The sequence below is a fragment of the Tasmannia lanceolata genome, unplaced genomic scaffold, assembly GCF_043159265.1.
Source record: "Tasmannia lanceolata isolate RefF3 unplaced genomic scaffold, GAP_Taslan_0.1 ptg000024l, whole genome shotgun sequence".
NCBI lineage: Eukaryota > Viridiplantae > Streptophyta > Magnoliopsida > Canellales > Winteraceae > Tasmannia > Tasmannia lanceolata.
This window is the reverse complement of record NW_027518701.1, coordinates 7,748,059-7,771,773: the sequence shown is the minus strand read 5'-3', so window position 1 is coordinate 7,771,773 and position 23,715 is coordinate 7,748,059. Positions and strand designations below refer to the sequence as shown.

The 23,715-nt window shown below is 36.7% G+C and overlaps 1 protein-coding gene across 25 annotated transcripts in view; it reads right to left on the bottom strand.

The window, feature by feature from the left end:
• Positions 1 to 23,715, bottom strand: part of LOC143856927 (disease resistance protein At4g27190-like) — a 49,741-nt gene that overhangs the window by 23,009 nt on the left and 3,017 nt on the right. For 6 of the 25 annotated variants that reach the window (XM_077367184.1, XM_077367181.1, XM_077367199.1 and 3 more), the window contains exons 3-10: positions 20,054 to 20,104; positions 19,873 to 19,963; positions 15,275 to 15,325; positions 15,040 to 15,174; positions 14,349 to 14,402; positions 2,826 to 2,876; positions 2,589 to 2,723; positions 1,911 to 1,967 (exon numbers count right to left, since the gene is read on the bottom strand). The gene's annotated coding sequence lies outside the window, so the exon portion shown is untranslated. Of the gene's footprint in view, positions 1 to 1,910; positions 1,968 to 2,588; positions 2,724 to 2,825; positions 2,877 to 14,348; positions 14,403 to 15,039; positions 15,175 to 15,274; positions 15,326 to 19,872; positions 19,997 to 20,053; positions 20,105 to 22,386; positions 22,481 to 23,715 lie in introns of those variants that run through there. The other 19 variants (XM_077367200.1, XM_077367201.1, XM_077367203.1 and 16 more) reach the window with 14 other exon arrangements.

Genomic DNA, 23,715 nt, shown 5'->3' with positions numbered 1-23,715 from the left:
CCACTATTTAACACTCCCAAGCACTATTTTAACCCTAAAAAATTCTATTTTAACACTAAGAACCACTAAGTAGCACTCAAAACCACTATTTGTTAACTAAGAACCACTATCTAGTTAATTAGAATCACTATTTAACACTCCCAACCACTGTTTTAAAACTACATAACTACTATTTAACACTAAGAACCACTATTTAGCACTCTGAACTACTATTTAAACACTAAGAACCACTATTTAAAACTCGAAATCATTGTTTTAACACTAAAGAACCCCTATTTATCACTCCAAACCATTATTTAAACACTACGAACCACTATTTAGCACTCTGAACCACTATTTAAACCCTAAGAATCACTATTTAACACTCGAAACCATTGTTTTAACACTAAAGAACCCCTATTTATCACTCCAAACGACTATTTAAACACTAAGAACCACTATTTAACACTCAAAATCACTATTTAAACACTAAGAACCACTATTTAGTTACTTAGAACCACTATTTAACACTCCCAAGCACTGTTTTAACCTTAAAGAAATATTATTTAACACTAAGGACCACTATTTAACATTAGAAGCCACTGCTTTAATACTAAATAACCCTTATTTAGCACTCTGAACCACTATTTAAACACTAAGAACCATTATTTACAACTTAAAACCACTATTTTAACACCACGAACCACTATTTTGTTAATTAGAGCATCTATTTAACACACCCAAGCACTTTTTAACCCTAAACAAATACTATTTAACACTAAGAACCATTATGTAGTACTCAAAACCACTATTTTGACACTAAGAACCACTATTTAGTTAATTAGAACCACTATTTAACACTCCCAACCACTGTTTTAAAACTACAGAACCACTATTTAGCACTCCGAACCAACTATTTAAACACTAAGAACCACTATTTGACACTCAAAACCACAGTTTTAAAACTAGAGAACCCTTATTTATCACTCCAAAGCACTATTTAAACACTAAGAACCACTAGTTAGCACTTGCAAATAGTATTTTAACACTAAGAACCACTATTTAGTTAATTAGAACCACTATTTAACACACCCAACCACTGTTTTAAAACAACATAACCACTATTTAACAATAGGAACCATTATTTAGCACTCTGAACCACTATTTAAACACTAAGAACCACTATTTAGTTAATTGGAACCACTATTTAACACTTCGAACCACTGTTTTAAAACTACATAACCACCATTTAACACTAAGAACCACTATTTAGCACTCGAAGCACTCTTTTAACAATAAATACCACTATTTATCACTACGAACCTCTATTTTCAAAGAACAAAGTTAAGAGAGAGAATACCCTAAATTTGACGCCAAATGGAACTAAAGCCCTTCCTACGTGGAATAAAGAGTGCAAGTGAGAAGATGTTGAAGAAGGCAAAAAGTACAAATGGGTTTGATGCCAAATGCCAGAAGACACTAAAATGGATTTTTCATGGGACTTTGAGAAGATGAGCAATACAAGGTTTTTAAAGTATGGCTTTGAGAAGAGAGTGAAGAAGGTAGTACCAATGGGTTTAATGCCAAATGAAAGAACACACTAAAATGGGTTTTTCATGGGACTGTGAGAAGAGGAGCAATACAAGATTTTTGTCTTTGAGAAGAGGTTGAAAAAGGTAAAAAGGTAGAAAACATGAGAACAAGGTAAAAAGGTGACTTTTGGAAAATATGCAAATGGGATGATTAGATGAGGAACCTTCAAGAGGGAAGGGGGTATTCTCATCCTAAAATGGGCTAAAGTTTTCTCCCTCCTCCCTTCTTTGATAATTTAGAAAACAGCCCCCCTTTCTGAAAATTTCAGACAAAAAGTACATTTTTCTGATCATTTTCGTTATAATTTAAGAAAAAAGAGTTTAGAGAAATAAACATACATGCCTTCACCAACGTGAACTCTCCTCCTTGATGCAAAGATGATGCAGATGGTAGCCCTGGTAAACAAAGAGTGTTTTAACAATTATATTATATATTTCTTCGCGCCTTATATCCCTTCCATTAACTATTTTATGTCATTTTATTGCTTGGTAATGAGTTAACCTAGATTCATACCTGGTATTTGGAAATTTTGTTTTTGAATTGTGAGATTTTATATGCTGTAAGCCCTTTACAGGCCCTTATTTTTCCAAAAGTACTGTACGGACCACATCATAGGATGATCCAAACCGCTCATGTTATGGAACACAACGTATTCCCCAAAAATTAGTTCCATAGGATGATCCTAGCCCTCTGACCCATAGAGGTTTCCATAATTTGCAGTTCATTTCTACATCGGAGGGTTGGGATCATCCTTTAGAAATGATTTTTTGGGCACAACTTATTTACATTGTGGCCCATCTGATGGACGATTTGGATCATGCTATAGTATGGTCCCTACAGTACATTTTGGAAAATACGGGACTATAAGGGCTTACACCATGTAAAGTTATGAATTGTTTACTTTCCAAAAGATGAACGTATCCAAGAATAGAGGATTCTGCATTACTAAAGCATTCCTCTAATTTTCCTCAAGTCACTGAATAATGTCTACGAAAAAATTGAGAGCATAAAAATACCTCCTTTCACCAGCGTGAATTCTCAAGAGACGAAAATAGCTGATCACTCTGATAGACCCAAAGCTTAGCTAAGCATCTCTTCGCTCTGATCTTGGTAGTTCCAAAAAAGAAATTCCCCACAAACCCACTAAATTACTGTTTAATATTTAAGAAAAAAAATGAAATTCTCAATAAACTCACCAATAAAATTACTTTTTAATATTTTTGGAAAAAGAGAGAGTAAAGAAACATGCATACCTGCCTTCACCAACATGAACTCTCCCTGTCCAATGGTCACTACTTTGATCACTGTAATAAATAAAGACTGTTTTATTATTCCCAACACAATTTAACGTACACACGCACATATAGATGAAAGATAGATACATACATACATACAGACACACCTTCGTGTTCCATCACTTACATTTCTTATTTTTTATTTCATTCTATTAGACTTCTATGTCTCCAAATTGCATAACCAACTTTTGTTTTGTAATTGTTTCATTTTCAAAAGAAAAGAGATAAACACATTTACACATGGGAGAAGAGAGGATTGTGCACTACAAAAGCATTCCACTAATCTTCATAGTTCCAAAAACAAAAATTCCTGAGAATCCAAGAAAAAATATCTAAGAAAATATAGAGTACAAAAAAGGAAAATAACTATTTTCACCAGTGTATCTCTCGAAGACGAAAATAGCTGGTCACTCTGATAACCTCAAAACTTTGTGAAACATCATACACATCTCTTCCTGGCTTTAATGGCAAAATATAAATTTTTTAAAAAATAAATAAATAACGAGACAATATGTTTTCCATTTGCTAGGCCGTAAAGCCAAGGGAATCGTCCTTTGCTTTAGTTCATTAGTCGTTTCTTCTCTTTTGAAGACTCTATTTTTGACACATCTAAAGCACTGATAAATTACACTTACACCCGTACACTTACACTAGTAATAATGGGCAACATAGCAAAGTTAGGGATGTAGTTGATGACTTTATTTCTCTTTTTATGTTGGGCATTATTGCTATTGTAAAGCACTGATGGAGAAATAAATCTAAAAGGATAAAGAAAGAACTTGCGAGTGGCACTGGGCATTCTCATATACTGCATTATTGCAAGCGTGAGATCAAGGTTTGGATGTTTTTTTGCCTCTGTATTTAACGTTTTAGTGTGACTGGATGTTCTCAATATCTCATAAAGTCTCATAGTGGAAGACATATCCCTTATATTTTTAGACTTTTTTTTCTTCATAAAATTTGTGGGACCATTATTTTTTTTCCGGGAAATGATATACTCGTCCCCTTTACTTAGTGTAAAAGGAGTGAGTGGTCACAATTAGAATATAGGAGTGGCCGAGGGAAGAAAAGGGGGCTAATTTATCACTTCCCCTTTCTTAATACTTCTTTTTAGAATAGAGAACGTAATTTGCCATATTTTATATCACACCACGAAATGGAGAAACTACTAAGGATTATTGTAGTAAGAGAAGCCATTTCCAAACATCAAGGTTGAAATAGAAGCTACTTTTAATTCTGAAGGGGAAATGATGCCAAAATCTCTTGACAATGTGAGATCCCCATTATACTTCACCGATGCCATATCACTATGTTTTCTCTTTTTCTGATACCGTTTTAGTCCACTAATTTTTCTATCATAAGTTTAGGTACTCAATACCCTGTACAAACCATCCGATTCACGTAATTTGGCTGTTCTTGAACCAGAAAGGCATTATAATGCTGTGACTGGTGAGAAAAAGCTGGCTATAAAGCCCTCGGGTTGCTTGCCATAATGTGGTGCGATCAGTTTTAGTAGGACTCAAAATGAACTAGCCAGCTAAATCATTTTCTCAAGACAAATTTCTTTCTTGAAAGCATACAATTTGATACAGGGAGCGTCTAGTAGTAACACAAGCTGGAGATCAACACAACCAACAACTAAAATAAACTCATGGGGGTTTGAAAACACATGCCACCGTTTGAAAAGAAAAAAAAAACCCAATTTAACACGTGAAAGGAGCAAAGCTCCTTCACCCATGTTAAGGAGCTAATGCTCTCCTCACAAGTGCTCTCTCCACAAGTGATGTCTCAAAAATAAAATTTATTCAATCTATATCTTTCTTTCCTCATGCCAAAGTCAAAACTAAAGAATAGCAACCCTAAATACTTGCCTAACAATTATTCTCCATCTTCTATCTAAAGCAAGAGAAAAAAAAGGCAAGAAATATTACTAAGATAATCCTAAAATAGAAATCTCATTATTGACCTATACCGTATTTGTAAAATGCCCATAACTTGCTCAAATAAAGTCCAAATCGTGTGATCTTAGGCTAGTTAGATAGGTAATCGAAAAACCTTTCCAAAGATACCAAAATCAAGCCAAAATAGCAAGATTTAACGCCAAAAACATGGGACACATAAAATGATGAAAATTAGAAAATAAAGAATAAAGATTTGTTTCGCATTGTCGTTCTGCATTATTCAACCCCGCTTGAAGACAACTCGACATCAAGTTTAGGCCATCATCCTCCAAATCTAATTTTCGGCGTTGCACTAAACTTCTATTCTTTCTTTCTTTTTTTCATCTTCTCTTGACCCCTTACATGATGCCTAGCCATGAAAAAGGGCTCTCGAAGGCACTCTCAGATCCATGGGTATCTTCTTAAAGATGTGGGCTTCGAGTAGAGCTAACTATGTGAGAGAGTCTTCACTTGTTGTTGGACTTCTTCATTCTATGCGGCTAGATCACGTTGTACGATGTTAGGTGCAACAACTTCTTCACGCCGTCGTAAATGCATCGGAGATCTCCCGTGCTCTGATACCAACTGATGCAGAAAGCATCGACCGGCAACACAAATTGGAGATTAACACAAGCATCAATTAAAATAAACCCGTGGGAGTTTGAAAACTGATACCACCGTTTGGAAAAAACTCCAAATAACACGTGAAAGTAGCGAAGCTCCTTCACCCACGTGAAAGAGCCAATGCTCTCTTCGCTAGAGATGTCCCAAAAATAAATATTATTCAATCTATAACTTCATTTACTCAGGCCATTACAATATATAGAAAGTCAAAACTTAAGAATAGCAACCCTAAATACTTGCCTAACAATTATTCTCTATCTTCTATCAAAAGTAATAATAATAAAAGCAAGAAATATGAGTAAAATAATCTTTAAATAGAAATCCCATAATTGACCTATACCATATCCGTAAAATGCCCATAACTTGCTTAAATCAAGTCCAAATCACGTGATCATGGGCTCGTTAGATAGGGAATCAAAAAACCTTTCTAAAGATACCAAAATAAGCCAAAAAAGCAAGATTTGATGCCAAAAACATGGGACAGAAATAAAATGACAAAAATTTGAAAATAAAGAAGTGTTGTCGTTCTGCATCATTCACCCCCGCTTGAAGAAAACTCAACCTCGAGTTTAGGCAATCGTCCTCCAAATCATTTATTTTTCGGTGTTGCACTAACCTTCTATTCTTCCTTTTTTTCATCTTTTCTCGATCCCTTACATGGCGCCTAGCCATGAAAGGGTCTCTCAAAGGCACTCTCAGATCATGGGTGTCTTCTCATGGATGCGGGCTTCAAGTAATGTTAGCTATGTGTGAAAGTCTTCACTTGTTGTTGGAGTTCTTGGTTCTCTGCGGCTAGATCAGGTTGGACGATGTTAGGTGCAACGACTTCATCCCGTCGTACATGCGTATGAGATCTCTTGTGCTCTTATACCAACTGATGAAGGGAGTGTCGAGCGGCAACACAAGTTTGAGATCAACACAAGCAGCAACTAAAATAAATTCATGGGGTTTGAAAACCCATGCCACAGTTTGGAGAAAAACTCCAATACAACATGAGAAAGGAGTGAAGGGCCTTCACCCACATAAAATAGCCAATGCTCTCTTCAAAAGTGATGTCCCAAAAAAAAAAAAACTATATTCAATCTATATATTTCTTTCCTCATGCCATTACAATATATAGAGTCAAAACTTACGATTAGCAACCCTAAATACTTGCCAAACAATTATTCTCCATCTTCTATCTAAAGCAACATAAATAAAAGCAAGAAATATGACAAAGATAATCCTAAAATAGAAATCTCGTAATTGATTTATACCATATTCGTAAGATGCTCATAACTTGCTCAAATCAAGTACAAATCGCGAGATCTTGGGCTCGTTAGATAGGTAATCGAAAAACCTTTCTAAAGACACCAAAATCAACCAAAAATAACAAGATTTGATGCTAAAAACATGGAACACAAATAAATTGACAAAAATTAGAAAAAAGAGAGTAAAGATTTGTTTCGCATTGTCGTTCTACATCAAAACTAGTTCAAATCTCTCATGACAATTCTCCGTTCTATTATTGGACAAGAACTTCATACAAGTATGACAGTATCCACAAATAATGATCCTTAAAGTTGCAACTTTTCGCTGAAATTTTGATTTTTGTGTTCAAAATTATAACTTGAACCGATCCTATCATGATGATACTAATTTTTAAGAGAAGTTTGGTAAGGGAAATGTTTTCTCTCTTTTTTCCACATTTAAAAGATAACTTGAACGAACCTTATTTTATTCAATAAAATTTTTTGGCCGAAATTTCAATAATTCGGTCGAAATTTCAGTAAAATATTTAATTAATTAAAAAACATGTTTTTGTACAGAGAGAGAAAGAGAGAGAGGGGGGCACGCCTCTTTGAGAGGGATGGGAAAAGGCACACGTATTAACTAAAGATTTTAGTAAGAAAAGAAAAAAAATGCAAGGCTTTCTCTTCTCGAGCTTCGCTGGCGGAAGGAGACGACCAAAATGGCTCTCTAAAAAGTGTACTCCAGCTGCTTAGAGAGGGTCTGTGATAACCTTCAGTTAGACAACTAGGAAGAGAGACGTATTAGATGGAGATGAGTAAAAAAATATCTCACAAATTAGAGAAAGAGAGAGGATACATATTAGATAGAGTTTGTCCAATTCTCAGTGCTACAGATTAGAAGACACTTTTACCCTTGCATATACGAATAGATAGGGATAGCAACTAAGGGTAAATCATAAAAAGAGAGGGAGAGAAAGAGAGACGTGTTAAATCAAAAATATAAAGCCGGGGCGTAAGAGGAGGCCAGTACAAGGAAATTTCAGGAAAAACAAAATTTTGACTGAAATTTCCTACGAAATAAAATACTAAATAAAATACTGTTTCGGGTATGGTACGTTTCGGTGTCGGTCCGGTCGAAATTTAAAACCATGTTTATCATTCAAAGAAATTTTTTCCCAAGAATGAACTTTCCGTCAGAAATATTTTTCTTGCAATGCAAACGGGGCCTTTTGTTATAGGGCTAGCTGAGTAATTTAGGAGTATGTATAATACAACTCTTTGTATGTGTTCCATTTTCACTTACAGTAATTTAGAAACTCTTTGGATAGGTCCAAAAAAATATAATATTTTATATAAATGATTTTGAAGTTAAAATATGATTATTTGTAAATAATAAATATAATAGTTGAGAAATGAATAGTGCCCTCAAAGAGGCTTTAATGTCTAATTTAGAAGTCAGTCCCTGTTTGTTTGGGAATTAGAGAACCGATTGTGAATCCAAAACTAATAAACATAAATTGCAGCCAAGCAATGTTTTTTCAACCCCTCCTTAGGATGATGCGCCCCTTTTAACGTGAATTGACGTTAGAAAGCGTCAAGTTTGCCCACAATTCACGATAGAGGGGGTGCATCATCCTACAGGGTGTGAAAAAATCATCTCCCATTGCAGCCCAACAATCCGTTTGTTACTGACAATTGTTTCTCAAATTCAAAACAAAGATAGGCCCTTAGGTAACGAAGGTATTTTCTCACGATAGAGGGGGTGCATCATCCTATCATGAAAGTAGGTAAGGTTTCATCTTATGTTGGGGTTTTTTTTACTCAATCAGGGTTCTTCTCTGATCTCATGTTAATTTTGTCATCAAAAGTTATTTTTATTATTTGCCTATTTTTCTTTTGGTCCTTCTCTCTTATGGCTCTGTTTCTTTCGACATAAAATGGGCATAAAACAAATTTTATGGCTATTTCCCCGCTTAAAAATGGGGGCAAACTTTTTTTAACACCCATCACATGTTTCGTTGAAAGAAACAGAGCCTGTGAAATTTTGTTAGGAAAAAAGGTTTGGTATCATCTGATATTGGTTTTTTTTACTGAACTAGAGTTTATTCTTTGATCTTACGTTCGTTTTTTATCGTAGAAAGTTTAATATTATTTTTTTGTTTTCCTGTTTTTTTTTCTACTTTTCTTTATAATGTGAATTTTTGTTAGGAAAATAGGTTTGGTTTCATCCGCTATTGGTTTTGTTTTTACTGAATTAGGGTTTCTTCTCTATCTCATGTCAGTTTTTATCATATAACATATCACCAACGTGAACTCTCGTCGTCGATGCAAAGATAATGCAGATGGTCGCACTGATGCCAATGGTCGCACCGATAAACAAGGAGTGATTATATCATATGTTTCTTCACGCCTTATATCCCTTCCATTTATTATTTTATGCCATTTTATTACTTTGGTCAAAGTTAACATAGATTCATACGTGCTATTTGGACTTTTTGTTTTTGAATTGTTTACTTTCCAAAAGAAAAGAGATGAACATATCCAAGAATAGAGGATTCTATACTACTAATGCATTCCTCTAATCTTCCTCAAGTCACTGTCTAATTTCTAAGAAAAATTGAGGGCATGAAAATATCTGCTTTCACCAACGCGAATTCTCAAAGAGATGAAAATAGCTGGTCACTCTGATAGCCCCAAAGCTTAGCTAAGCATCTCTTCGCTCTGATCTTGGTATCCAATTTTTTCATAGGGAGATATCTCACCTTGTGAAACCTAACTGGAGACAATCTTTTCATGTAGACACATTAGCTTTGGAAAAATTTCTTGCTCACCATGTTTGTATTTGGCTTACATTTTTTTTTCGATTTTTTATTTGTTGTGGTGATTCTGATGTACAATGTTTATGGACTTGTATTGACTTGTAGGTCAAACAATTAGAAGCACATGGGATTCCATCGGAGCAAGCGGAGGTGATAACTGCAGTTATTGCCAATGCTTTAGATGACTGCTGGGATAATGTAGGTAAATCGTATGGTTTGAAAGTAGAGATGTAGCTGGTAAGTGTTTCTTGTTCAATTTTATTCCATTTGGTTTTTCCAAGTAATCTTGGTTTGTAATGCATATTGTCGAATGCCATTGTTATTATTAGATAGCTTTGAATATACAATGCATATTGTCGGCCAAAAATACTTCTCTTTCACTAGCGAAAAAGTTTGTCTCTTCCGAAATGTCCTCCCAAACCTCCCGAATGTAGCTCTTTAATAACATACTCTCTAAGGGAGCATTTTGGAATGCATAAGCGACTCTCCTTAAAGAAAAAATCATCTTGAAGAAGATAATCGTCATGCTTCCTTTCTTTGCAAAGCATCCAAATTTCACCAAAGTCTTCATCGTTAGCATACATGTCTCGAATGCCATCAAACCCTTCAAGTTGCACACTCAAGGAATTAAGAAGAGCTACTCTTCTATTAAGAGCATCCGCCACTTGTTGCACTTTCCACTCTTGTGCTTTAATTACAAAAGTATATTCTTGTAAGAAAGAAATCCACTTTGCATGTCTTCGATTTAGGCTTCCTTGATTATTGATTTGCTTGAGAGCTTCATGATCGGCATTATAAATAAACTCCCTTTGAACAAGATACGATCGCTAATTCCGAAGTGCTTGAACAATGGCATAAAATTCCACATCATAAGTAGAGTACTTCTTTGCTTCATTGAGCTTTTCACTAAAGAAGGCAATGGGATGTCCCTCTTGGCTAAGTACTCCACCAATGCCCACATGAGAGGCATCACAATCAACCTCAAACATCTTCTCAAAGTCCGGCGAAGCAAGCACAGGAGCACTAGACAAATTGTTTTTTATAAGTTGAAAACTCTTTTCAGCCTCCATTGTCCACTTGAACCCATCTTTCTTCATGCAATCCGTCAAGGGGTTGATAGAGTGCTTAAATTTCTTATGAATCGGCGATAAAATGAGGCCAATCCATAGAAACTCCTCACTTCTTGCAAGCTCTTTAGAATTGACCATTCTTGGACAACTTTGATCTTCTCATCATCCACTCTAATCCATGTTGAAGTCAAAACCTAAAAAAGCTAGACTAGTTGTCATGAAAGAATTTTTGTGGTTTACATAGAGTTTTTCACCTCTAAAGTGGTTAGAACAACCCTCAAATGATCTACATGCTTACTTTTATCATGATTATAAATAAGAATGTCATCAAAATAAACAACAACAAGCATTCCAATGAAAGGGCGAAGGACTTGATTAATTACCCGCATGAAGATACTTGGAGCGTTGGAGAGACCAAATGGCATAATAAGCCACTCATATAAGCCTTCACATGTCTTGAAAGCGGTCTTCCATTCATCACGCAGCTTGATTTGAATTTGATGGTAGCCACTTCTAAGATCAATCTTGGAAAATATCTTTGCATCGGCAAGCATGTCAAACATATCATCAATTATTGGAATAGAAATCGGTATTTGATAATGATTCGGTTAGTGGAACGACTATCCACACACATACGTTGTGTTCCATCTTTCTTTGGAGTTAGTAAGGCCGCCACCGCACAAGGGCTCAAGCATTCTTTGATGTAAGGACCGAACCACTATAATTCTTGGTGTTCATCTTCTTCTACTTCTTCCATCCTTCTCTCCTCTAATTGGTAACATCTTTACTTTGCTTTGCACTTTAATTCAAAGTTAACAATGGTTAGTTATTTTTAATTCTTAATTGTTTGCTAAAAAATTTATAAACCTAATTCCCCCCCCCCTCTTAGATTGCCTATTAGGATTTGGTATTAGAGCTCAAGGCTCTTACATAGATTTTTTTTTTTTTGAAAATTATTACAAGAGAAAATGATGGAGCAAACTAAAACCTCTACATCTACACCCATTGCCTCTTCTAGATATGCCAAAGGGCAATCCGTTACTAGATCCCCATTTTTTCATTGTTGAATACAAGAACCGGAATTAAGGGAGCATCCTTTAATTAGACTTATGGACAGTAAAGGAATCTCTTTAATCTAGTTCTTCATAGACAATAATACTCAAAAGCTTGAGATAGACCATACAACGCTTCGCTCTAGGCACCTAAAAGCATGGTCAATCACTAATCAAATTGATTGTTGAATACGATTAACCGGAATTGAGGAAGCATCCTTCAATTAGACTTATGGACAGTAAAGGAATCTCATTAATCTAGTTGTTAATAGACAACAATCCTCAAAAGATTGGGATAGACCATATAATGCTTCGCTCTAGATACCTAAAAGCATGGTCAATCTCTAAATGGATTGTTGAATACAAAGAACTGGGATTAAGGAAGCATCCCTTAATAATGAAAAGGGGAGAGGAGGATTCCCAAACCCTGTAGCTACCCATTACCGGTTTTGTAAAGGAAAGTACAGAAAACAATAAATATAACTAGTTTATAGGTTGGTGATGCTCCAAATCCTATGACATTCGGCATAATTCCGACGCTCGGTGGTATATCATAAGAGATTTCAGCATATATTGGTTAGGATTAGTTTCTGAAATGTCCCCAAGATTTCTCTCTCTGGGGTTTTCTAAAACCAAATGGAAAAAGGGTGTGAATACCAAAGAGGGAGGGGTGCTAAGGGCTTAAAGGAGTGTAGATAGCAACTAAATGTTAAAGGGGTATAAATATCAAAGAGGGGGAAAGAAAACCAGAGCAAAAGTGGAGGAGTGAAAAGGAATGAAAATTGAAGGAGGCGAAAGCCTCCTTTTATAGACTTTGGTGGAGCTTATGGGACCACTAAAAAGTGGTTTTTGTTAGCGTATGTCGGGTTTTGGGGTATCGAGAATGGATTTCGGGTTTCCAGGACTGGATTTCAAGTTTTGGGAATGTTTGGTAGTTTCAAAACAGTTGTTTGGTAACCCGAATTGATTTCCAGTTGTCGGAAATGGTCCCAAGCAGTAAAAAAAGTAACTTTTGGTAGTTATGATTTTTGGTGACTAAAAGATGGTCAATTGCTTTGGCTTGCTAGTAAGTGGTTTCTGGTTTTTAATGAAATGTCCTTGGTAGCAAGATTTGATCTTTCGTTCCTAAGGAATATTTCTTCATAACCGAGGGTAGTTTCTAGTTCCCAGAAAGTGGTTTCTGGTAACCTTATGGGTCCTCGAAATGTCAGGTCCTTGGAAAGTTGGCTTCAAGTTCCTGATTTTTTTTTTCTGGTTTGTTGGTTGTTTGACAAGTAGTTTTTTGCTCTGGGAAGGTTGTTCCTGGTAGCCAAAGTGGTTTATGGTTACCAAAAGTGGTTATGGTGACCGAAAGGTGGTTCTGGTTCTTAGAAATGGCTTCAGGGAGAGCTTTTCCTTTGTTTTGGTGATTTGATCTTCAGGATGTTGTGTTTGCTATAAAAAGAGGGTGCCGAGCTATCGAGCTTTATTCTTGGGACCTTTGTTTGACCAATTCAGGGTTCTTTCAAAAGGTTTTGGTGAACTCGGATGATTTTGGATGTAGGCTTCGGTGTAGGTGGTCTTGGGTATTGGGTGTCTTGGTTATTTGGGTGACTTTGTGTTCTTGAAAACCTAGAGAAATGTTGAGAGAGACATCGAGGGAAAGACCTAGAGAAGCTTCGGGACTCATCATAGGATTCATCATCGCAACAAACCTATCATTAGTCATGTCTTGACAAAATGGGGTGTCTACAAATAGCTATAGAAAAAATTTAATATCAACTCAACTAAAGAAAAAAACAACCTAAAGAATCCCACTCAGTCAAAAACTTCTAGAAGAATTAAGATAGACTTAGGTCGGCCCCACTAGTATAAATTACTACTTCTAACATACTATTCGGTGGTCGATCGTCCCTAGATCGTTAGAGGATTGGAGTGGCCTTAAGATTGACGACCATTGTCGATTTCATATTTATCACAATGAGTTTCACAGGAAGGGTAGAGCTCTAGATGTTTTTAAGAGTAATTAGAAGCATAAGTCACATTTTATTTTGCTTTAATTGGCCGGATGAAAGGACTTAGTTTTTTAATCGGATAACATAAGAAATGGCCGAAGTCTAGTTTTATGTGGAGTTAAAGTTGGCCGAAAGATGGAGATTAATTTTTGGAAAAGTAGAGAGATTTTTGCTCCAAAAGGAGGTGGAAAAGTGGCGTTAAAATTCTCCTTCCATGTGCCTATTTTGTAGGGGCAATATAAGAGAGAGAATTAAAATGTTTTTATGTAGAATGCAAATCAGACATATGATTTTGATTATGAATTAAAGAGAGAATTTCTTTCTAGTATTTCACATTTTGATGAAGAGGCATGATTAGTTTCCTGAAGGAAAGGAGAATGATAAATTAAATAACCACCAAACATCCTTGGGAATGGGAAACTGAGGTGATTTTACTTTCACAAGAAAATACTATTTTGATGGCAACCAAACGGACTCCTAGTGGTCTTCATTAGAATGCTCAGTCGGGGTGACCTTTACAATGAGACAAGCCGAGTATTGTATTGTTAGTAGGCATACCTCATTATGTTACAATTAGTGGTTGTGCCCTACTAAAGAATTGCTATTTAATAGTTACGAAAGATGATATTTCCCATAAACTCGCTAAATTTTGTAATATTTAAGAGAAAAACAGAGAATCCCACCCAGAAATCGACAAAATTTCAAATTAATATAATTTAAGAAAAAAAGAGTATAGAGAAACAAGCATACCTGCCTTCACCAACGTGAACTCTCCTCGATGCAAAGATGACGTAGATGATAGCCCTGATAAACAAAGTGTGTTTTAACAATTATATTATATAATTCTTCACGCCTTATATCCCTTCCATTTATTATGTTATGTCATTTTTTTTACTTTGGTCAAAGTTAACCAAGATTCACACCTGGTGTTTGTACGCTTTGTTTTTAAATTGAGATGTTTCATATGGTGTAAGCCCTTATAGTCCCTTATTTTTCCAAAAAGTATTGTACGGCCCACATCATAGGATGATCCAAACCGTCCATGTTATGGAACACAACATCAATAGGCTGTTCCCCAAAAAATATTTCCATAGGATGATCCTAGCCCTCTGATCTATAGAGGTTTCCATAATATGCAGTTCTTCTCTAGATCAGAGGGTTGGGATCATCCTATAGAAATGATATTTTGGGCCAACCTATTTGCATTGTGGCCGATCAGATGGACGGTTTAGATCATGCTATAGTTTGGTCTGTACAGTACTTTTCGAAAAATACGGGGCTATAAGGGCTTACACCATATAAAAACTCATTAATTGTTTACTTTCCAAAAGAAAAGATGAACGTATCCAAGAATAGAGGATTCTGCACTACTAAAGCATTCCTCTAATCTTCCTCAAATCACCGAAAAATTTCTATGAAAAAATTGAGAGCAGGAAAATACCTCCTTTCACCAACGTGAACTCTCCAAGAGACGAAAATAGCTGATCACTCTGATAGCCCCAAAGCTTGGCTAAGCATCTCTTCACTCTGATCTTGGTAGTTCCAAAAAGAAATTCCTCACAAACCCACTAAATTACTATTTAATATTTAAAAAAATATGAGATTCTCAATAAACCTACTAGTGAAATTACTATTTAATATTTTTGGAAAAAGAGAGAGTACAGAAACATGCGTACCTGCCTTCACCAACATGAACTCTCCCTGTCCGATGGTCACTACTTTGATCACTGTAATAAATAAAGAGTGTTTTATTATTCCCAACACATTTTAACACACACATAGATGATATAGAGTTAGATAGATACACACACCTTCGTTTGTTCCATCACTTACATTTTTTATTTTTTATGCCATTCTATTAGACTTTTATGTCCCCAAGATTCAAATCTGGTATTTGGACATTTTGTTTTTGAATTGTGAGGTTTCATATGGTGTAAGGCCTTATAGTCCCTTATTTTTCCAAAAAGTACGGACCACATCATAGGATGATCCAATGACGCCGGAGCTACCTTGATGGATCCTCAAACCGAGTCTACTAGGCCCACTAGCCTAGGCCCCAAAATTAAAAGGTCCAAAAATAGAGTTGCAGTCCATGATTTTAGGTCATCTTTTGGGTCAAAACTGAATTTACTCAGAGCTTTGAACATAGCAAGCCATACATGGTTGGAAAGATCTACGAGTTTACTTTCCAACGCAACAAACGGTTCGTAAATCTGAGTTCTGTGGAGGGAATTAGTGCTATTTTTCTGAGAAGGGTTGAAGCTACCTGCAACATACGAATTTCAGCAGTTTTGGGTTTCTTTTTGCCTACTGTCCAACCCATTATTCCAAACGTTTTTTGATATGATTTAAGTTATTTTTTATATTATATTTACGCTTTATTAAGTCCCAAAGACCACAATTAAGTTTAGTAAGATAGCCTTAAGTATTAGTCAAAGTAACTTTAGTTTTCCTCTCCCTTCTTTCTTAGAACTTGTGCTGTCAAGATAGGAAATGTTGTTCAAGCCTTTGGAAATGCACATATGGCTGGAGGGTTGTTCCATGCCTACTTAATTATTTATTTGGGCTATAGATAAGAGACTTTTGCAGAGAATTTGAATCAAGTTTAGCCTTTGGCTTGTGAAAAAAAAGGATTCCTTGTTGTATTATTTGCTATTATCCCTTGGGTGGATTCCTTTGGTTGGCGGGCTGTTTCATCTTAGTTTTCACTTGCATTTCCTCCTCTCTTTGCATTTGTTTGGTGTCATCCAAACCATCCATTAGGGGTGCAACTCGGGTCGGGTTGGGTCGGGTAGATGCTAACCCAAACCCGACCCCAGCAACCATTTGCTCAACCCGAACCCGATCTGACTCGAGTTCCAACCCGTGTTCAACCCGACTATAGACACCCCATTTTGACCGAACCCCAAACCCTGAAATCGAATAAAAATTTAGAAGTTAATCGCAAGAGTTTCAAAAATTCAAGTCCCGAAAATTCATGGAAGCATGTTCAAGTGTAAAGAGAACCCCCAGTTTCATTGACCTGTCTTGCTCATTAATGAGTGCAAGAGGAGTGCCCGCAAAGTTTAAGAAGAATTGGACGAGAAATAGCAAATAGGACTAGCTGAGTTTGTGCTATAACTAATGGTGAATTGAAAAAGTGGAGTGCATTAGTGAAGCAGGGGTGTGCCATTACTAATCCCTAGTGTAATAGCAAGAGCAAAATGTTCACTCCTTTTCTTATTTAGACCACCCTTATAGTGTATTAAATACACTAGAAGTTGCTTTCCAGGGAAGAAGGGAGCATATTCCTTTTTTTTTAGACCCCTTCTCTTACCCGAGCCACTTCCCTGTAGCAAAAAAAGTAGTCATAAAATGCACCAGATGGGAGGTGAATTAAGTGGTACATAGGGCTGTCCATGGAATGAAAAAAGAAGCAGACTTTATCATTTTTCTCATGCCCACTTTTCACTCAAGACCCCCCTGTGGAGTCTAAAGAAGGTTGTGAAAATGTATTAAAAGAGGGCTGTCCAGTGGAAAGAGTAGAGAGCAAATATATCATTTCCATTATATAAAAAGGGACTCTTGGCTGTGGGAGTTCATTTCTAAAAGAAAAATGGAAAAAGCCCAAGCGTATAAAACAGTAGAGAGTGAGGGTGTGCCAATACCAATTTCCATACACAAATTGTTAGAGAGGAGAAGCCAAATGAGGAGGGTGAATTTACCAAGGCAAGGGCGTGTCCAAATCAGCGTAGTCCTCATTTTTTTATATCAATGAATTAAGGTCTGTTGGGAGGGGAATCCGTTTTCTTTGTTTAAGAAAAGAGGGGGGCATCAGGGCATGAGTGGCAATACATAGAGTGAGAAAAGGGTTGAATTTGCTATTTTATCACCTAAAAGGAGGGTTATTTTAACAAGGTGTGCCAATATCAACCTAGATGCTCAGCAAAAAGGGGCCAAATATTATCCCCATATTCTACCCGAGATGACCACCCGAAAGTGCAAAAGAGTAGTGATGAATACACTAGGGGGGGGGGGGGGGGGGGCTATATTTGGAGATAAACGGTGTTTATTTCACCCTAAAAAGGAGACAAATGGGTTGATCGCATCCCTTGAGAGAGAAAGAACCAAGGGTGAGGATCATTCTAATGAAAGAACCCTAATCACATCTTATAAAAAAGGATAGAGAAATCGATTGAACAGGGGGGAGTCTCATTTTTTTGCAGCCGCATAAGAGAGAGAGATGGATTTCGGTCTTCTTCTCCGACTAGTCAATCGATCCACATCGCCGACTAATGACTAGAATAGGATGCATTAGTCCGCCCTTTGTTTTCCTTAAGAAACACAGCCTAGTTACACATAGGTTGTAGGAAGCACCTGCATTAGCTTAGGGCTAACCTGCATTTAGTTAGGGCATATAGGGTGTCCTAAAATCCAAAATCCATTGAAATTTAAATAATCGCACAAGAAGCTTTAATAACTAGTTTGGTCTTTTAGATCGAGTTTAGGATAGAGGTTTAGATGTCTTACGCATCATAGTTTAGAATATGTGCGAAGAACTACGTGACTCTGATTATTGTGGAGGCGGGAATACGTAGGCTTCTTTTGATGAATATCAGATCATTTAAGGACTCGGGTTAAATCGTTTAGAGTCCTAGGATTTGTTGTGTTGCGTCGTGTGTGGTATCGAGTCATATTGTATGTTTTGTTGTGTTTTCCTACTTTCTTGTATAGACCTTATACATTTAGCTGTAGCATGCATATGTTTGTCCACCAGAACTTAAACACCAATTAGGTATGTCACTCATAACCTAGTGGTGATTAGACGACACTTCTTTCATTATTTTGTGTGCGCTTATTATTCCATCCCGAGCCATGCATGTTTAGGTAGACGTTCGCTCGAGGATATTGTTCCCATTTTACATTATTTTTGCCCAAAACTCTTCAAGGTTAATAATAAATGGCATAAGAGACCAAGTGCTTGCATTTGGACGAATTGGGGGTGCTCTTCGGACATTCTCCATTCGTAATCAGGCACAAGCTCATACATATTTCTGGTTATCCGTTGCACAGAGCATATTTGTTTTTGGGGTTTCATGGCCTATCCATGGATGGCGACACTGAGTTTATTTTAGGTATGTCTTGGTTTCGAGCCTTGGCTCCGGATCAAGACATATCTCATTCATTTATCGCCACTCATGCTATGCTATGAGGGTGGCATCCGTTCGCGAGAGTTCCTTGGTAGAGCTCTCCTTCACACGTGGATGATCCAAGAGGCCGTAGGGGGCTCGTCCCCCCACCTCTCTCTTTGATTGGGGTCCACACCGACCCAACCCAAGAATTTAATCTTAAAAAAATTTAAAAATTATTAAAAAATGTCGGGTTCACTCGGGTCAGGTTGCCCAAGCCCTCAACCCGAACTTAACCCGGGTTGAGAAAACTTAACCTAGGTTGAGAAAACTCAACCTGAACCCGAGCCCGACCCGAACTCAACCCAACCCGACTTTTTACCCGGTTGAACCCGTCGGGTTCGGGTTGAGCCCGCCCAAGTTGCACCTCAACCATCCATATTATAGAACACGACGTAAATAGGCTATTCCCCAAAAATTATTTTCATAGGATGATCCTAGCTTTGTTGTGGGTAAAATTGGCACTCCCTTTTTATATTAGACACATGGCATACATGCTAATACATGGCTTGCATACCAACAAGTGGCAAACATGCTAAAACATGGCATGGTCAGGGACACATGGCTTATACACCAAAATAAGGTGTGAGAACTCTAAGCCTGTAAAAGGCACCCTCTTGCTCAATGGTAAAGGTGACTCTTCTCCCCCCCATAAGCATTTTTTTTAAGTACAACGTATTTACATTGTGGCCCATCAGACGAACGGTTTGGATCATGCTATATTATGGTTTGTACAGTACTTTTTTAAAAATACAGGACTATAAGGGCTTACAACACCATATAAAAACTCATTAATTGTTTACATTCCAAGACAACCTCTACAGCTCGGATGGCTAAGATCATCCTATGGAAATGATTTTTTTGGGAGCAGCTTATTTACGTAATGGCCCATCATATGGACGGTTTGGATCATCCTATAGTGTGGTCCGTACAGTAGTTTTTGAAAAATAAGGGACTATAAGGGCTTAAACGGTATAAAATCTCACTTTCCAAAAGAAAAGATCAATGTATCCAAGAATTGAGGATTCTGCACTACTAAAGCATTCCTCTAATCTTCCTCAAATTACTGTAAAATTTCTATGAAAAAAATGAGAGCATGAAAATACCTTCTTTCACCAACGTGATATCTCCAAGAGAGGAAAATAGCTGGTCACTCTGATAGCTCGAAAGCTTAGCTAAGCATCTCTTCACTCTGATCTTAGTAGTTCCAAAAAGAGATTCCCCACAAACCTATTAAATTACTAATTAATATTTTTTTGAAAAAAGAGAGTAAAGAAACATGCATACCTGCCTTCACCAACATGAACTCTCCCTGTCCAATGGTCACTACTTTGATCACTGTAATAAATAAAGAGTGTTTTATTATTCCCAAAACATTTTAGAAACACACATAGATGATAGATAGATAGATAGATAGATACAGGGGCGGAGCCAGGAATTCGCCCTAAGGAGGGCAAATAACTCATCAAAATTGTGCAGCTAAATTACAGTTTCCATGGAAAATTTCACATATCTCAAGTTTTCAAGCCCATTTTTATAGTAAAAATGAGCATAAAACTTGTTTTACGTCCATTTTAATTAAAAGAAACGGAGCCTTAAGAATGGTTCCACACAATCACAACTTGCAAAGCTGCTTAAGGACTCAAAATTCTACGACACTTGCAATAAGAATGACCCAATGTTGACTGACCATAAAACATTGATTCTTCAAAATTGGAACAAGAAAGTAAATGAAATATAAGTTTGGATGGAAGTGTAAAGTACCTTCTCAAGCAAAACTACAACATAAATTATGGGTAAGTAGAAGTTTGTTAAAAAAAAGCTGTAAAAGAGAGTGAAACAATAATTATGTTGGGATTGTTAATAAAGACACCATAAAGTATTATTATAATTTATAAGGGAACAATAACAAAAATTTCCAGGCTCAAATGGTATTGTATGACCCACCACAATCACAAAGATCCGCATTTAAAATTTCAGGAAAAAAACAGATCCCAAATCAGCATTAAAAATCAACTTTTATGTGAAGTTCTCATATAAGACTAAAATGGAGTGTTGTCATCACAATCAAGACACCAATAAGAACCTTTTATTTCCATGGGTGCTGTTATAAAAACAGCACAAGTGTTTTAAAGATATTAAAAACTCCCCTTTTTAAAACCCGTTAGTAGGGGCGTCAATGGATCCAGACGGTCCGATGGATCATCTGAATCCGAACGTTAATGAACGGGATCTAAACATGTGAATAGGATCCATGAGCATATTTCGGATCATCAAATCTGGGATCCGAAAAATTTTGGATTGGGTATGGGCACTCCACATATGCCCATTGGATAGTCACGATCCAAAATGTTTTGTAAAAATACCCTCCAAATTTGTTAATGCTAACCGTTCTATGAAGGGTATTTTTGTCAAAACCTCTCTTATCACTTAATGAATCGGATGGGAGTGCAATTTCAATCATTTCAGTCGTTTCATTTCAGACTTTCACGAAGAAAAAGAGAGAGGGGTTTTAGGGTAATTTATTCTTTGATAATAGTTATACATTATATTCGTGTATGTGATTTTGATTAGTTTTATTCTTTACAAGCATTATTTTACACATAGATTAAACATAGATAAAATTTTAATTTAGTTGAAGAAAATGCTTAAAGACACTAATAGTGGACTGCCATTCTAACTCTTTTTAAAAAAATAATAATTGTTTACTTAGCTTAGTGGGACATAATAGGACACTCTGAATTAAAATGGATCGTGATCATGACATGAAAAGTAGGATCCGATGAACAATCTGACTCCGACCCGACCGATAAGGAATTTGAATGAATTGTGACCGTGACATAGGTGGATCCGACCCGAAGCGGATCCGTTGACACCCTACCCGTTAGTAGCATAGGTTCAATTTTGACAGAATAACAAGGCGTCACTATAAAAAACTAAGTGTGTTGAATTTAGCAAAACTGCAGTGCTGTTGTCAAAATCAACACTCCAATAATAAACCTTTTATTCGCATTGGTGCTATTATAAAAAAAGCATAGGTGTTTTTAAACATCTTAACAACCCACTCTTTTAAAACCAATGAGTAGCATAGTTTCAATTTTCACGGGATTAGAAGGGTTTCTTCTTGGAGAAAGGTCCACTGATCATGCTGGCATACGTTAGTTCCAAAAATGCCCTTCACAAAATGACCTTTTGCCCCCTTCTAAAATAATTGAAAATTATAGGGACAAAGGGCATTTTTGACATTTTACAAAGTTCTAAGAATTTTTCTCAAATTTTTCAGCAGGAGGCAATTGCCCCCCCCCTCACCCCCCCCTTAGCTCCGTCTCTGGATAGATACACACACCTTCGTGTGTTCCATCACTTATATTTATTATTTTTTATGTCATTCTATTAGACTTCTATGTCCCAAAATTGCATAATCAACTTTAAAATCAACTTTTGCTTTTGATTTGTTTAATTTTCAAAAGAAAAGAGATAAACATATGGAAGAAGAGAGGATTGTGCACTACAAGAGTATTCCTCTAATCTTCATAGTTCCAAAAACAGATTCCTCAGAATCCCACTAAATCACTCTCTAATATCTAAGAAAAAATAGAGGGTACAAAAATGGAAAATACCTATTTTCACCAGTTTGAACTCTAAAAGACGAAAATAGCTGGTCACTCTGATAACCTCAAAACTCTGCGAAACTTGAAACACATCTCCTCCTGGCTTTAATGGCAAAATATAAAGTTTTTTTCTTAATGGGAATCGTCCTTTCATTTAGTTCATTCGTCGTTTCTTCTCTTTTGATGACTCTATTTTGGGAGACATTTAAAGCACTGAAAAATTACACTTACACCCGTACACTAACACCTCTACAATAGCAATAATGCCAAACATAGAAAAGTCATGGGGTCTAGTTGATGACTTTATATGTTTCTATGTTGGGCATTATTGCTATTGTAAAGCATTGATAGAGAAATAAAGCTAAAAGGATAAAGAAAGGACTTGGAGTGGGACTGGGGCATTCTCATATACTTAGGGCTGGCAATTTCACCAGGGAAATCGGGGATCTGCCCCTCCCCGCCCCGCTTGGGGAGGGGATTCCCAGATTTGAGCGGGGAAGGAGAAGGAGAAGGGGATTTAAAAAATTCCCCGGTGCGGAGAAGGGGATGGAGTTGGGTCCACCCCGCCCCGCCCTCATTAATGCCATTTTTTTCTTGTATTTTTTAAGTGTTTTTTTTTTGGGAAGACTACTAGAAACCCTTTGGATCGAAACATATCTACAAGATTCCCCCAAAATTTTCTTAATTTCCATTAGTACAGTTTTGCTCCTGAAATAGCTTTTTATGTTTTTTTTTACCCATAAACCGTTGGGCATTGTCCCTCATTATATTAGTATATTACCCTTAGAAATCCCTAAAATCTCTCCATCGAACCATCACTGTAACGCAACATTAAATCCTTTGAAAATCTCCCTCCCCCAAATAAAGGCAACATCTCTCTGATGAGTGATGAGATTTTATATGGTGTGCGCTCGTATAGTCCATTATTTTTCAAAAAGTAATGTATGGGCTACGCCATAGAATGATCCAAACCGTCCATTTGATATAGGCTACAATTTAAAAGTACTTTACAGGCCACACCATAGATATCCAAACCGTCCATTTGTTGGGCCACAACGTAAATAGATTGCGGCCCAAAAATCATTTCCATAGGATGATTGCAACCCTCCGATCTATAGAAGGTACCATAATATGCAATTCCTCTATAGATCAGAGGGTTGGGATTATCCTATGGAAATGATTTTTGGGCCACAACCTATTTACGTTGTGGCCCATCAAATGGACAGTTTGGATCATCCTACAATGTGCCCATCAAGTGGAAGGTTTGGATCATCCTATGCCTATGGTAGTATGGTGCGCCCATCAAATGGACGGTTTGGATCTTCCTATGGTGTGGCA